The sequence below is a fragment of the Mustela nigripes genome, chromosome 13 (genome assembly GCF_022355385.1).
Source record: "Mustela nigripes isolate SB6536 chromosome 13, MUSNIG.SB6536, whole genome shotgun sequence".
In the NCBI taxonomy this organism is placed as follows: Eukaryota; Metazoa; Chordata; class Mammalia; order Carnivora; family Mustelidae; genus Mustela; species Mustela nigripes.
In genome coordinates this window covers 44,101,769-44,116,916 of record NC_081569.1, presented here as the reverse complement: position 1 = coordinate 44,116,916, position 15,148 = coordinate 44,101,769, and the positions used below count along the sequence as shown (strand labels likewise).

At 41.3% G+C, this 15,148-nt stretch overlaps 1 protein-coding gene across 5 annotated transcripts in view; it reads right to left on the bottom strand.

Moving 5' to 3' along the window:
* The window catches only part of ZNF609 (zinc finger protein 609), a 230,098-nt gene that overhangs the window by 214,061 nt on the left and 889 nt on the right, over positions 1 to 15,148 (bottom strand). The window contains exon 1 of one of the 5 annotated variants that reach the window (XM_059372250.1): positions 12,284 to 12,484. The exons of the other annotated variants lie outside the window; for them this stretch is intronic. The gene's annotated coding sequence lies outside the window, so the exon portion shown is untranslated. Of the gene's footprint in view, positions 1 to 12,283; positions 12,485 to 15,148 lie in introns of those variants that run through there. 5 annotated transcript variants of the gene reach the window in all.

Here is a 15,148-nt window from a genome sequence, read left to right as displayed (position 1 = left end):
TGAGCCACCCAGGTGCCCTAGGACAGTAATTCTTGAGGCTTCCCAGTTGGCTGGGAGGAAAAGAACCAAAATATGATTACTATCAAGTAGTGCTGACCTACAGAAATTTTATAAACTGCATATTATTATTATCTGGCCTATTTTTCAGCTTCCTTTTTTTTTAAAAAAGATTTTATTTATTTATTTGACAGAGATCACAAGTAGGCAGAGAGGCAGGCAGAGAGAAAGGGAGGAGGAAGCAGGCTCCCTGCCTAGCAGAGAGTCCGATGTGGGGCTCGATCCCAGGACCCTGAGATCATGACCTGAGCCGGAGGCAGAGGCTTTAACCCACTGAGCTACCCAGGTGTCCCTATTTTTCAGCTTCCTTAATCTCCTATAACAGCTCCAACTCAGTCATATTATTTTGATTAAGAATGCGATATTGCTATGTTTTTTCAAAGATTTTATTTATTAATTTGACAGAGAGAAATTACAAGTAGATGGAGAGGCAGGCAGAGAGAGAGAGATAGGGAAGCAGGCTCCCCTGCTGAGCAGAGAGCCTGACGCGGGACTCGATCCCAGGATCCTGAGATCATGACCTGAGCCTAAGGCAGCGGCTTAACCCACTGAGCCACCCAGGCGCCCCTCGATATTGCTATTTAAACAGGGATCTCAATCCTTATAAAAATGTAATACCTTGCTGTCTCTATCTTCCCTACGAGGTGCATAGTCTACAAGTACCACATTTCAAGGATTAGTCTCCTTCCATCAAGCACCCAAGATGTGAATTAAATTATTATAGGATTATTTTGCCTACTAAGAAAGAAGGAAAAAAGTTCATAGAAGAGGACAGAAATGGCACTAATCATGTTTACGTCAGTGACACTTTTAAGTAAACCTAAAACTTTCAAGTAAACCTCAGATCACATACTCAGGTACAATGTATATCTGTTGCTGGAAAAAAATGTCACTTCACCATTATGTCACCTACCCCAATGTGATCTTGTTAAAACTGAATTCCCTTAAAAAAAAAAAAAAAAAACAAACAAAAAAAAACACTGAATTCCTTTCTTATATAAAGGCTCAAGAAAAAGAATATTGCCAAACACTGCCCTACACTTTCCTCTTTGTCAAATAGTGTTATGGAACTCATCTGAAATCCACATTGCCAAGATTTCCAGCTCCGCTAGGACAGGAAGGGCCAACTAATACAAACCACAGAAACATTACTACTGAAAAAACAGTTTTCACTAGCAAACTAAGCTATGTCAAAGCATTTTTACTAATAAAGCAATACACCTTGGTTAATTAAACGGAGATCCTTTCAAACCACTAAAATAAAAAAACAACATACGTTTGAATTAACAGCTGCTGGCCTTAAAAGTTCACAATATCAGTAATGTATGACTGTACCAGTTAAGCACTTGTAGTGAGAACCTATGACTTCAAGTTTGATATATGGCAAATTTAGAGAAAAGCCATGTGAAATTTGCTTGGAAGCCCACCTAACATTACAATCATCTACCTAAATAAAACAAATTCTTCTTAGCATGGACCTGAATTCATTAAGAACCTTTATTCTAGGGAAGCCTGGGTGGCTCAGTTGGTAAGCGTCTGCCTTTGGCTTGGGTCATGATCCCAGGGTCCTGGGATGGAGCCCCATATGGGGCTCCCTGCTCAGTGGGAAGCCTGCTTCTCCCTCTTCCTCTGCTTCTCCCGCCCCCACTTGTGTTCCCTACCTCTGCCAAATAAATAAATAAAATCTTTAAAGAAAAAAAAAAAGAACCTTTATTCTAGAATTGAAGACTTTTCTTTTTTTTTTTTTTTAAGATTTTGTTCTTGGGGCGCCTGGGTGGCTCAGTGAGTTAAGCCTCTGCCATCGGCTCAGGTCGTGATCCCAAAGTCCTGGGATAGAGTCCCGCATCGGGCTCTCTGTTCGGCAGGGAGCCTGCTTCCTCCTCTCTCTCTCTGTCTACTTGTGATCTCTCTCTGTCAAATAAATAAATAAAATCTTAAAAAAAAAAAAAGATTTTGTTCTTAAGCCACCTAAGATCATGAGTCCCATGCTCCATAGACCTTTATTATAGGGACGCCTGGGTGGCTCAGTCATTAAGCATCTGCCTTTGGCTCAGGTCATCCCAAGGTCCTGGGATAGAGTCTCACATCGGGCTCCTTGCTCAGCAGGAAGCCTGCTTCTCCCTCTCTGGCTCCCCCTGCTTGTGTGTTCCCTCTTGCTGTCTCTCTGTCAAATAAATAAGATCTTAAAGAAAGAAAGAGAACCTTTATTATAAAATTATATATCTGGGGCGCCTGGGTGGCTCAGTGGGTTAAAGCCTCTGCCTTTGGCGCAGGTCATGATCCCAGGGTCCTGGGATCGAGCCCCGCATCGGGCTCTCTGCTCCACGGGAGCCTGCTTCCTCCTCTCTCTGCCTGCCTCTCTGCTTACTTGTGATTTCTCTCTGTCAAATAAATAAATAAAATCTTAAAAAAATAAAAATAAAAAATAAAATTATATATCAAAAACAGCATATTTTTATGGAATGGCAAATAGATCTCCTTATGTACTGCAACTGCACAAGTTGATGTATAAATAACTAAAAATAGTTTTCAGGTACTACCTACCTCCGCTACCTTGAAGAGCATAACGTACAACCAGTTGAGAGCTTGATATCCACAAGCTGCATTCTATATAACCCAAGGATAGAAATAAGACATGCCATTTCTTGTATATTAGATAGGAATTTTAGCTTCCAGCCAATTACCAAAGTGGTGGTCTGGCCTAAGGGATTTCTGTTTCCTATCAGCTTCATGTAAGCAAAAAAAGGAATGAGGACAAGGAAAAATAATGAAGAAAGAGAGGGATAAGGAAAGGGCAAGCAAGGAAATTGTAAGAAAATTTAAAATACACAAGTCAAACAAGAGAGCATCCAGACATCATGAGACATCTTCATCCTCAGGCTAATGCATTAGGTATTGAGACTTCCAGAACACAGCTAGCTATGTGTTTAGAGGAAGTCAAAATACCAGAAACCTGAAAATTCAATTTTTAAGCTGGGAGCAGAGTGCATACTCCTTCAAAGCTTATTTTTAAAGAGCTATCCCAAAGTTGGTAAAGCCTCACCATGAAGGTCATATTGGACTTTTCCCCTTGAGTCAGGAGATAACTCAGGGGCCTACCTCACCCTTTACTCTAGGTATCCAAGACCCAGTTAGCAGAATAGTAAATCCCACCCCTCAGGTAACTGGCTACAGGGCCTCCAGTTCTACCCTGATGTCTTCCAGACATGACTGACTGCAATTTTCACCATGATTAACTTCCAGGAATGCCAACCAGAGGAGCAGCCAGGAGAAAAGAACATAAGGAGTAGCTGTTTCCCCCTCTATGTCAGCTGGACTCTTTGGAACAACTGCAGACACTGCCTCTTTCTCTCTGCTAGGCAGCATTCAATAACCTCAGCAAAGTGCCTAACAACCAGTAACGTGCTTCTCAAGTATGCCAACTCTGTATTTTTTTTTTTTAAGGATTTATTTGAGACAGATAGACACAGTAGAATGAGGAGTGAGGGGAGGAGAGAATCTGTAGCAGGCTCCAAGCTCAGCCCAAGACCCAATATGGGGCTCAATCTCATGACCCTGAGATCAGACCTGAACCTAAACCAAGAGTCAGATGCTTAACCTACTGCACCACCCATGTGCCCCTGACCATCTTATTTAAAGCTACAGCCTTCCCACCTCTCCCACCTATACCTCCTCCACACACCTAATCCCCCTTCCAATATTCTACTTTTCTCACACCATTTATTGGCCTCACAATAATATGTAATTATGCTTATTTCTATGTCCTTCTGTTTAAAGATAAGATTCATGAGGTTGGGATTTTTTTTTTTCATTTTTTTTGTTTGTTTGGTTGGTTGTTTTGGGTCTATTTTGTTCACTGATAGATTTTTAAGCAGCTAGACTAGGGCCTCACAAATAACAGGAATGCGATAAGTATTTATAGAATGAAAGAAGTAAATAAGAAAACTAAAAACACCTTCCAGATGTCAACAATACCCAGAGGGCCCAACAGTGCCTATATTCCTCTAACAGAACCGGTCTGGTTCCCATGTCTGACCTACATTGCCTCCACCTGCCATGTACTACTCCTCTCCCTCCCCAAAGTCTTCCATCAGCTAGGATATATGGTACTGCTGCAGGCAGTCAAAGCAACAAATGCTTGTCCTTGATTCTGAAGGATTTCTGAACACTTTTATAGTCCTAGGTTATTCAGTTTGGGATAAAACGTGTTGAATGGAAATTACCTTAACATAAAAGGAGGCCTGAAGGGGCGGGCACCTGGGTGGCTCAGTGGGTTGAGCCTCTCTGCCTTTGGCTCGGGTCATGATCTCAGAGTCCTGGGATTGAGGCCCACATAGGGCTCTCTGCTCAGCAGGGAGCCTGCTTCCCCCCCCCCTTCTCTGCCTGCTGCTCTGCCTACTTGTGATCTCTCTCTCTGTCAAATAAATAAATAAAATTTAAAAAAAAACAAAAGGCCTGAAAAAAAATTACAAGAAGTTTCTGTTTTCAAAAATCAAATTCCAATTCAATTCAGCAAGTATTAAGCATAAAGTAATATTTTAAGGCACTGGTCGAGAAGCCATGAGGAACAGAGGAGACAGAGATGTCTCAGGTAGTTCAAAATGAGGAAGGAAAAAAATATATTCACAAATGATTAATTAAAGACAACTTGTGAGAAAGTGCTATAACAGAGCAAAGAGAGATACAGAGTAAGATGAAATCTTATCTCCAAAATCTCAATTTTGGAGATAGCTGGGTGGGAAGAAAAGCGTTAAGAAAGGCTTTGGGAAGGAGATGAAATTTTTTGCTAGGTTGAAGGGTCAGATTTGGAGATGAATGCTTTGGAGCAGGGAGGGCCATTCCAACAGAAAAGAAAAGAAAAAAAAGCTGTTGAGAATGAAAAATGTAGGATAAGCTGAAGAAAGGGCTGCAAAAAGAGAGAAAGAAATGAAATGGGGGCTAAGGAGGTCAGATTATAGAGGATGTTGAGTGCTGGCCTATGCAGGGAATAAGGAGCCCTTTAAGGTTTTTCAGCAAGAAGTGAAATGATAAGAACTATATTTTTAAAAATCTATACTGGGGGACACCTGGCTGGTTTCGCCGGCAGAGCATGCAACTGTTCATCTGTGGGTTGTGAGTTAGAGCCCCACATTGGGTATAGAGATTACTCTTAAAAAAATCTTAAGGGACACCTGGGTGGCTCAGTTGGTTAAGCATCAACTCGTGATTTTGGCTTAGGTCTTGATCTCGGGTAGTGAAATCGAGCCTGGCATTGAGCTCTGTGCTGGGCATGAAGCCTGCTTAGGATTCTCTCTCCACTTCTCCCTTTGCCGCCCCCCTCCCACCCTCTGGCATGAATGCTTGCTCACTCTTTCTAAAAAAAAAAAAAAAAAAAATCAAGGGGTGCCTGGGTGGCTCAGTGGGTTAAAGCCTCTGCCTTTGGCTCAGGTCATGGTCCCAGGGTCCTGGGATCAAGCCCCACATCGGGCTCTCTGCTCAGCAGTGAGCCTGTTTCCCGCCCCCACCTACCTCTCTGCCTACTTGCGATCTCTGTCAAATAAATAAATAAAATCTTTTTTAAAAAATCAAATAAAATCATAAAACAAATCAAAACAAAAAAACAATGGGGCACCTGGCTGGCTCAGTCAGGGGAGCATGGGACTCTTGATCTTGGAGGCATGAGTTCAAACCCTAAGTTAAATGTAGAGATTACTTAAAAAAATATATTAAAACTTAAAGGGGCACCTGGGTGGCTCAGTCAGTTAAACCACCAACTCAATCTCAGCTCAGGTCTTGATCTCAGGGTTCTGAGCTCAAGCCCCACAGTGAATCTAAACAAAACAAAACCAAAAAAAGGTGGAAACAACTACACTGGGTTCCTTGTCATATACTTGTCTAGAACCAAATTCTTTCAGGGCACTTTAGTTCATGAGCGTACATTTATCAGTTGATTGTTGGTCTCCCCAACTACAATTTTAAGCTCTGAAAGGAGAGGGACCACGTATGCCCTGATACTTAACTGCTCAACAATAGTTAAGCAGGGGCGCTGCGGTAGCCCAGTTGGGGCGGCTCAGTTGTTAAGTATCTGCCTTGGGCTCAGGTCCTGATCCTAGGGGATCCTGGGATCCAGCCATATATTAGGCTCCCTGCTTAGCAGGAAGCCTGCTTCTCCCTCTCTTCCACTCCCCTTCTTGTGTTCCCTCTTTTGCTGTGTCTCTGTCAAATAAGTAAATAAAATCTTAAAAAAAAAAAAAAAAAAAAAAAAAGATCAGTTAAGCAAATAAAGGAAAATTGTAATAATACCAGGGCAGCTAGCTCACTCAGTGGTAGAGTGTGTGACTCTTAATCTCCGGGTTGTGAGTTCAAGCCCCACGCTGGGCTTAGAGCCTACATTAAAAAGAATTAAAATAATATTGCAGCAGACTGTACTATGGAATAGAGAGTCATTAACCATGAGGTGACTGCAATAATATATGGATGAAGGCCTGAACTATGTCAGATGAAAAAGCAAAGATCAATGGCAAGCTATTTAGAATAATCCAATTTTAGTGAATGATTAGATAAGGTAGGGAGTAAGAAAAAGAACCAAATTTGAGTCCAAAGTTTTGTGCCGTCATAACTGGAAGAAGTGTAATGCTTAGGAGAGAAAGGGATAGGCAAGTGTCAGAAATGATGGAAGTACATTTGTAAGCAGATGCCAAATAGAAAAAAATTTTCCCTCCTCCCTCCTTCAGATTCACATACCCCAAAAGCTGCACAATAGCAACTTCTCTTCCTATAATTCCACTTCTAATAGCATTTTTAAAAAGATTTTATTTATTTATTTGACAGAGAGAAAGATCACAAGTAGTCAGTGTCAGGTGGGGGGGGGGGGAGCAGGATCCCCACCGAGCAGAGAGCCTGATGTGGGGCTCAATCCCAAGACATGCGATCATGACCTGAGCGGAAAGAAGCGGCCTAATCCACTGAGCCACCCAGACGCCCCTCTAATTACATTTTTTTTTTTAAAGATTGTATTTATTTATTTGACAGAGAGAGATCACAAGTAGGCAGAGAGGCAGGCAGAGAGAGAGAGAGGAGGAGGCAGGCTCGCTGCCGAGCAGAGAGCCCGATGCGGGACTCGATCCCGGGACACGAGATCATGACCTGAGCCGAAGGCAGCGGCTTAACCCACTGAGCCACCCAGGTGCCCCTCTAATTACATTTTTTAAGACTGCTCTAGAAGAATCAGTTCCAGAACAAAAATTAATGCTGAGTTTCACACCAAACTTCACCTAACAAGACCTAACAAAACCCAAAGTGTCCACCAAGAAGTATTGCTAAAAACATTGCTGGTAATTTGCCAAAAGCCCACTAGCTGTACTTTATACACAGAATAGAGCAGACACTGCTGCATTCCCCAACAAATATTCAACTACAGCCTAAGAAACTACAGATACAAGTATGCAATACGGTACCAAGCATGCAATGTGACCTAACTGCCAGGATCTGGATTTCATTCATGGTGTGGTTTGATTTCCAAAGGTTGCATGGCATCTACTCTGGTCACTTTTCAATTCAATACCCTATGCATCACTTGACACCTAAAAAACAAAACAAAAACCCATCTATAGGGGCGCCTGGGTGGCTCAGGTCATGATCTCAGTGTCCTGGGATGGAGCACCGCATAGGGCTCTCTGCTCAGCAGGGAGCCGCTTCCCCTTCTCTCTCTGCCTGACTCTCTGCCTACTTGTGATCTCTCTCTCTGTCAAATAAAATAAATAAAATCTTAAAAAAAAAAAACCCATCTATAAAAACTACTTGTCACAGACTTGTACTCCTGGGGCAAATAATGCATTGTATGTTAATAAAAATAATTTCAAAATTAAAAATAAAAACTACTTGTATTTCTAATGTAAATCTTTCTAAAATATCAAATTCAAGTGGAGCACTTCTCAAACTAACCTTCAGATTACCCAAAAATTAGTAATATGCTGAAGATGGCTGGAAACAAAGCAAAGCATTCCCAGGACTTTTTGTGAGTCCAAAATAAACAATAGTTCCATCCACCTGATTCTTCTATTACAGACTGATGGATGTTTTAAATGGAAATTTATCCTGGGTGGCTCAGTCGGTTAAGGGTCTGCCTCCAGCTCAGGTCATGATCCCAAGGACCTGGGATGGAGTCCCATATCAGGCTCCTTGCTCTGCAGGGAGCCTGCTTCTCCCTCTGCCTGCCATTCCCCCTGCTTGTGCACTCCTTCTCTCTCTCTCTGACAAATAAATAAATAAATAAATAAATCTATCTTTTTTTTTTTTTTAAATAAAGAAATAAATACAACTTTTAAAACAGTGAATGCTTCTTCCAATGTTCAAAGGTAGATTGAGGGGTGCCTGGGTGGCTCAGTGGGTTAAGCCGCTGCCTTCGGCTCAGGTCATGATCTCGGGGTCCTGGGATCGAGTCCCGCATCGGGCTCTCTGCTCAGCAGGGAGCCTGCTTCCCTTCCTCTCTCTCTGCCTGCCTCTCTGCCTACTTGTGATCTCTCTCTGTCAAATAAATAAATTAAAAAAATCTTAAAAAAAAAAAAAGGTAGATTGAATATGTGATTTTTGCTATATTAACAAAGAGAAAAAAAGACTAAAAGACCACCATCTTAACACTCAATAAATAGCCGCTACTGGAAGTCCCCACTCCAAGAATTAACTAGGAAATGCTGATAAAAATTCTAACTTGGGGAATTAACGTGGTTATGTAATTTTATTCATTTAAACTGCCGGAAAGCAAAGATTTCTTTTTTCTTTTCTTTTCTTTTTTTTTTTTAAGATGAAAGTCTTTTTTTTTTTTTTTTTTAAGATTTTATTTATTTGACAGACAGAGATCACAAGTAGACAGAGAGGCAGGCAGAGAATGAGGAGGAAGCAGGCTCCCTGAGGAGCAGAGAGCCTGATGCGGGGCTCGATCCCAGAACCCTGGGATCATGACCTGAGCCAAAGGCAGAGGCTTTAACCCACTGAGCCACCCAGGCACCCCGAAAGCAAAGATTTCTTAACATTATTGTCAATTCCACAGTTTCTATAAACATCTACCACCTTTCTATCCCTCAGTCCCTTTACAGGGCATTTCAGGGATCCTCCCTGTTAGTCATACTTTACCAAATGTCATCAATTTAGCATTTTTTGGCATTAAATCACATAATTTTATTTTCCAAGCAAAACACAGTGGGCAATCATATTTAATCCCAAGAAATTAATTCAAAGCAAGTTTTCTTTCTTTTTTTTTTTTTTTTAAAGATTTTATTTATTTGATAGAGAGAAATCACAAGTAGACGGAGAGGCAGACAGAGAGAGAGAGGGGAAGCAGGCTCCCTGCTGAGCAGAGAGCCCGATGCGGGGCTCGACCCCAGGACCCTGAGATCATGACCTGAGCTGAAGGCAGCGGCTTAACCCACTGAGCCACCCAGGTGCCCCCAAAGCAAGTTTTCTAATGATTGGTCAAAAATGGAAAAGTACCGAACCCACCTCCACGATCAGACCCATTTGACTCAAAGATTTTAGATAAAAGAGATTTAAAAAATCTTAGATTGCTGACTTAACACACAAATTTGCTTCTGGCAAATCTTTCAAGGTACAATTTCCTTCTCACAATCTGAGAGGTGCTTTTTCTACAGCTTTTTGATTCCCACTTCTATGGCTTGAGCAGACTAGAAAAAAAATATATTTGACAAGCTGGTGAACCTGCACAATAAGGGTATAAGAGCCTCTAAAAGAAGATGGCCTAGTAAAAAATGCACAGTAAAAAGCTTTACAAACATATCAAAGAGGAGGAAGGATCAAACCCTAGAGAACCAAGGCTTTACTCATTAGCCTTCCTGTATACTGACTATATTTTTGACACAGTAATAAAAAACTTCTATCAATAAGTTGCCTGTTCTTCCACCACAATCTTAGTATCATAAGATTCTACAACTAAATGGAACCTTGAGAGATGATTTTATTTAATGTACTCATTTTACAAATAAGGAAAGAGAAAATAGTGGAGTGACTAGCACAAGGTCACACAGCTGGTCAGAAGCATAATAGTGATGAGGTTTTATGATACCCTCTTCTATTCTTTGAAAAGCTGTATTAGCAAAGAAAACATTCTTAAATCAAACAATAACTTAACAGTAACTGTAACTAAGCCACACAAAAATAAAATCCATCCACATAAGGAGAACAAAGGGTTAGAACAGGAAGTACTCCAAATTAAACAGCAAGCAGCAGCATGTGTATATCCAATCCAGGGGTTTCTTAAGGGCACAACCTCGCACATATTTTCTGAACCATTTTATTAGTTACTACATGCCAGAATGTGTGTCCTGGGTGTTTGTGAAATGTATCTCCTTAAGATGAGGCCACAATGACCCTAGTGGCAAAGGTCTGAAAAATGATAACTTCTGGTATAGATAACTGACAGTACTAAAGGAACCCACAAATGTGGTGCCAATAATCAAAAAGGACTGAACTTGAAGGGGGTAGAGATATTGCTGGGAGCAAGTAATCATGAAAACGGTGTAAGAATAAAAATCCAAGAGAGCAAAGTTGGTCATACACTAATGACCAGAGAGCACAATAAAAAGAAGGCAGTTTCAGAGCTTGCCTGGCATCAGACAGCTTTCACCTGCAAAAGAAAGAAGGAAAAAATTCTCACAGAGACAAGAGAAAGATTGGAGGTTTGCTCCTGAGTGATGGACTAGATATGACCTAATAGGTATTTGCCATCTCTTATTTCTGGGACTCTGATCCAAGAACAAACAGCAAGAGGACCATGAAAAATCAGCCCTGTTGGATCTGGAGTTCTGCCTTGACAAGATATAAAGCTCATTCATAGATCTGACTGTGCTCATGAGACTGCAGTTCAACTCCTGCTGCTAGAGCAAGGGGAGGGGGAAGGAAGATAGAAAGGGGTGAGTGGGAAGGAGGTGGAAGATCTGGGTTGTGACTATAATAGCTACAGTAATTAGAGTGTTTCCAAGCTGCTGGAGAAGTCTTCAGAGCAGGGAACTAGGATGAGAGATGGGGGAGGGGAAAAAGCACAAGGAAGCAAACTACTGAAAATGCTAGGAAAGTATATTGTGGTTTGTGAACAGTTTAAAGCAAACAAACAACTGTGATGGCTTCATATGGGTAAATAAAGAACGTTATATTCTTTCCGAGAAGTTAACGCTATACAAATAACTGCGAGGCTCCCACTTAAAGCTAGGTTATGAACCAGGTTTAAGCAGATAACTGCAAATGTTCCTGTCTTTGCAGTGGTCTACTGGCCCTGGCCTTATACTGTTGCCTCCCTTTCCCCTAATCAATCAATCAATCTATCTATGTATTGAAAGCTCTCTCTGTCCCTCAGAGAGCCTGCACTCCACTTGGAAAAGGGTTTTCTGAACTCTAAACAGTTATTATCTCTTACTTCCCTTCAATCAACTGTTAATTAGTACCCAGTGAATTCAGTGAGGGGGGCAGCACATAGCCTGTTGTGTTGACCTAACACAGAAAATGACTAGAGGGCCCTAAAAAAATCAGAAAATAAACACCCAAGTTATTTGTTCATACATTTTTGGCTCTAGTAGCATGAACACGTGAAAGAAAAATAATATATTAACAGAAGATGATGATGGTAACCTACAAGAAAAACCTGGGAATTTGCAAAAAACCTAAAAATAGAAAGTCCTCCTCCAAGTTATAGGAAATACTATGCTTGTTTCTAAGATAAATATATAGTTGAGGTATTATTTTCTTAACATGATTTGGCTTGAGATGATTTGATTCTAACAAGTGATGTTAATCTCAATGCCAGAGAAAAGTTATAAAGGTGCTAGGAGAAACTAAAAATGGAACAGGACATCTGAAGAGATGCAAACTTCATATGGAGATTTACATTCATAAAATAAAAACACATGCAAATTTCTTGAGGGAGGCATGTCAGGTAGACCTACACAAAAAGTCAATTATATCTTTTGCATAAAACCTGCTGGGTAGTCTCCCAGTGGGTTAAATCTATTTCACCACACTGAAAGCAAAGAATTTTCTCCTTCCCATTTCCCTCTAATAAACAAGCACTAGAAAACTGAATTACCACCATTTCCTTCCCATTCATTGGGCATAAAGCCAGAAATCACAGAACTACAATAAGGCCAGCTAGGACTATGTCTAAGGCATGTTGCTCAGTATTCTACAAGAAACAGAGAAAGAAGAATCTTTTTTCTATTCCATTATCATCTTACTAACAAACCTGTATCAGACATTAAGAAATGTGAAACAGGTGGCGCCTGGGTGGCTCAGTGGGTTAAGCCGCTGCCTTCGGCTCAGGTCATGATCTCAGAGTCCTGGGATCGAGCCCCGCGTCGGGCTCTCTGCTCAGCAGGGAGCCTGCTTCCTCCTCTCTCTCTGCCTGCCTCTCTGCCTGCTTGTGATCTCTCTCTGTCAAATAAATAAATAAAATCTTTAAAAAAAAAAAAAAAAAAAAAAAAAAAAAAAAAAAAAAAAAAAAAAAGAAATGTGAAACAAAGAGCAATTTCACACATATGAACTGAGCCTAAACCACGGAAGACCCAGTATTTTCTTGTCACTGTGGCATGTGATTCTTTAACCACCTGCTCAATAATCCCTCTTCAGCTGCACAGCTGCTGCCAATTCCACATGCCCAGCTAGGCAGGTGCTTTGGTGAATTACCTGTTCCCTAGTGAAAAGAGTCCTTCACTGACACTTAGTGGGCCCAGATCCTGCCAATCAGCATCACCGATCTTCATTTTGTCTGTCACAGCCAACTTTTATGAGAGATATCGTGATGGCATATTCAGCACACTATGTGATTTTGTATTTTGTGGGGTTTGTTCTTGTTGCTGTTGTTTTTTTAAAGGAAATGGATTTTTAAAAATCAAGTAGAAGTGAAAATTCGACTGCTGAAAAGAAAACTTGCCACACAACATAAGGCTGCCTTATCTCAGAATGGCCCCATCTGTCTGGCAGTATTCCCATCCATGACTGGTTTTCCACAAGGGAAATCACAATTGCTCAGCTACCTATGTAGCAGAAGAAGGTGGCAGTTGCAAAGTGCTATGGTACCTGGCAGGAATGAGGGGGGGAAGAACTTCTGAAGTCTCCATGGTTGAGCCCATGGCAGTAGTGTTCAGAGTCAAATAAATAAGGAGTGGCACTTCTAATCGCCAGAGCAATGCTAAACCCCTCAACAAATTATCCTGTTCCAGTCCTTTAGTTGCTATATGCTAATTGCAACATAATTACTACCAGGAGCCAAAATTATGCTCCTATATCCTCACGCAAAATAAGCACTAATCTGCCCAGCTATCTAGACCTCTCACAAGAAAACATTTTCTACCAAGAAAACCAAAGTGCTCTCTGAAAGATGGTCATAATCAGAAGACTCAGAAGACTCCCTGTGGCAAGGGCCCAACTCTGAAACCACTAATTCTAATCAGGGCAAACTTAACAGGAGTCTTTTGCCGTTGCTGTGACCTGACAGGATTCAGAATGAATGCCTACAATCCAAGGACAAAATGCTTTGGACTCAGTTTAGGTGAGGCTTCACCCAGAGACCTTGGACAGGTAAGTTGGAAATACTCTAAAGACAGACAACAATTCTAAAAAGACTTGAAGATAGTTCTGTCATCAAGAACATGTTCCCTCCCAACAAAGCCCAACACCTAAGCGGCAAGTCATCATTTTAAGAAACTCACTGAAATAAAGGGATGAGGGAGGCACATAGACTCAGCACCTCAGAACAAGACCTCTACCAAAACCAAAGGCTAAAATTCCTATTCACAATACCCTATAAGCTATGGTTGGCTATTATGTACACAATGCATTGTGTGCAATTGCCCTCTCACAAGGAGTCTGATTTCTAATCTCTTCTTAAAAGTTTTCCTTAATACACTAAATGGAAACCTCATTTCTAATCCCAAATAATTTTTTACCCAACTAATAGTACCTAAATACTATCTGGACACTTCTATGAGATATTTACAAGGACAGCATTTCTTCTAGCTTATTCTCATCCTTCTCTTATTAATAAACCCCAAGACCTCAAATGATTTTTACATTCATCACTTTGACAAATTTCTCCCTAATATAAAGGCAGAAATGGCCTTTATGCACAATGGCAAGTCATCTCTTTTCATCAGAATTAAAATAAAGATTAAAAAGAAAGTTGTTTTGTTTCCATAGCCCTTGCCCAGATAGGCAAATTCTGTGGCTTTTTTGTTGTGCAATTATTACTGACCAGGAAGTCATCATTAAAAAGGTACTTGGTCCTTGACTCCCTATCTTAACCCTGCTAAGGTTTTTAGTGGTATTCCTAAACAAGCAAAAATCACTGTTGAGTGTCCAGTTTGTTTAAAAAGAAATATGATGGTTCAAACAAGAGTGAAAACCTCCCCTTGGAGTCTTCTTCCTTAAAGGTCTGACACAAACATCGGATTGAGTCTCCCAGACACGATTCCTCCACAACTTAGTACAGGCTAGCCAAAGAGGCAGGCACAACATGGCTGGCATTCCCTATTCTTCTGAAAAATGTGTGCCAATGAGCTCTGCATTGTTCCTCACTCAAAAAGAAGAGCCTTTCTGTCTGGCCTCCTCCAATGGCAAGCCCCAGTCTGGAAAAGGAAGAAAATGGCACTGAGGAGCCTGGGAGATGGAGCATATCCAAAGCTCTCAGACAAGACTTGAACCTATGACCTTCACTGTGTACACAATAGGCGGGTGAGAGGGACCGGTTTATCTCTGCAGCAGCAGTTCTCAGCCCTGGGGTAGCACTCCCGATAAAATGACACAGACTATTGTGTGTGGCAGCAGAACAGTCATCTCCTCACAACAGCCTAAACCAGCACTCCCTCCCCCAAGACAAAGCAGCAGGGGTGAAATTAACTCAAGGCTGCAGAGCAAAGCCTAGTACAGAAAAGAGAGGCCTGTGGGGGATTGGGGACTCTCCTCAACCCCTGGGGGTCTGGACACATGGCTAGAACAGACAGGTTTTCTCCCCCATCTTTCCCACTCTCATTTAGGTAGGAAGCTGCTTCTTAGAGAATTTAATCATCTGTGATTTGTTCAGAAATATTCCCCCTGAAGGGCTCTGATCTCT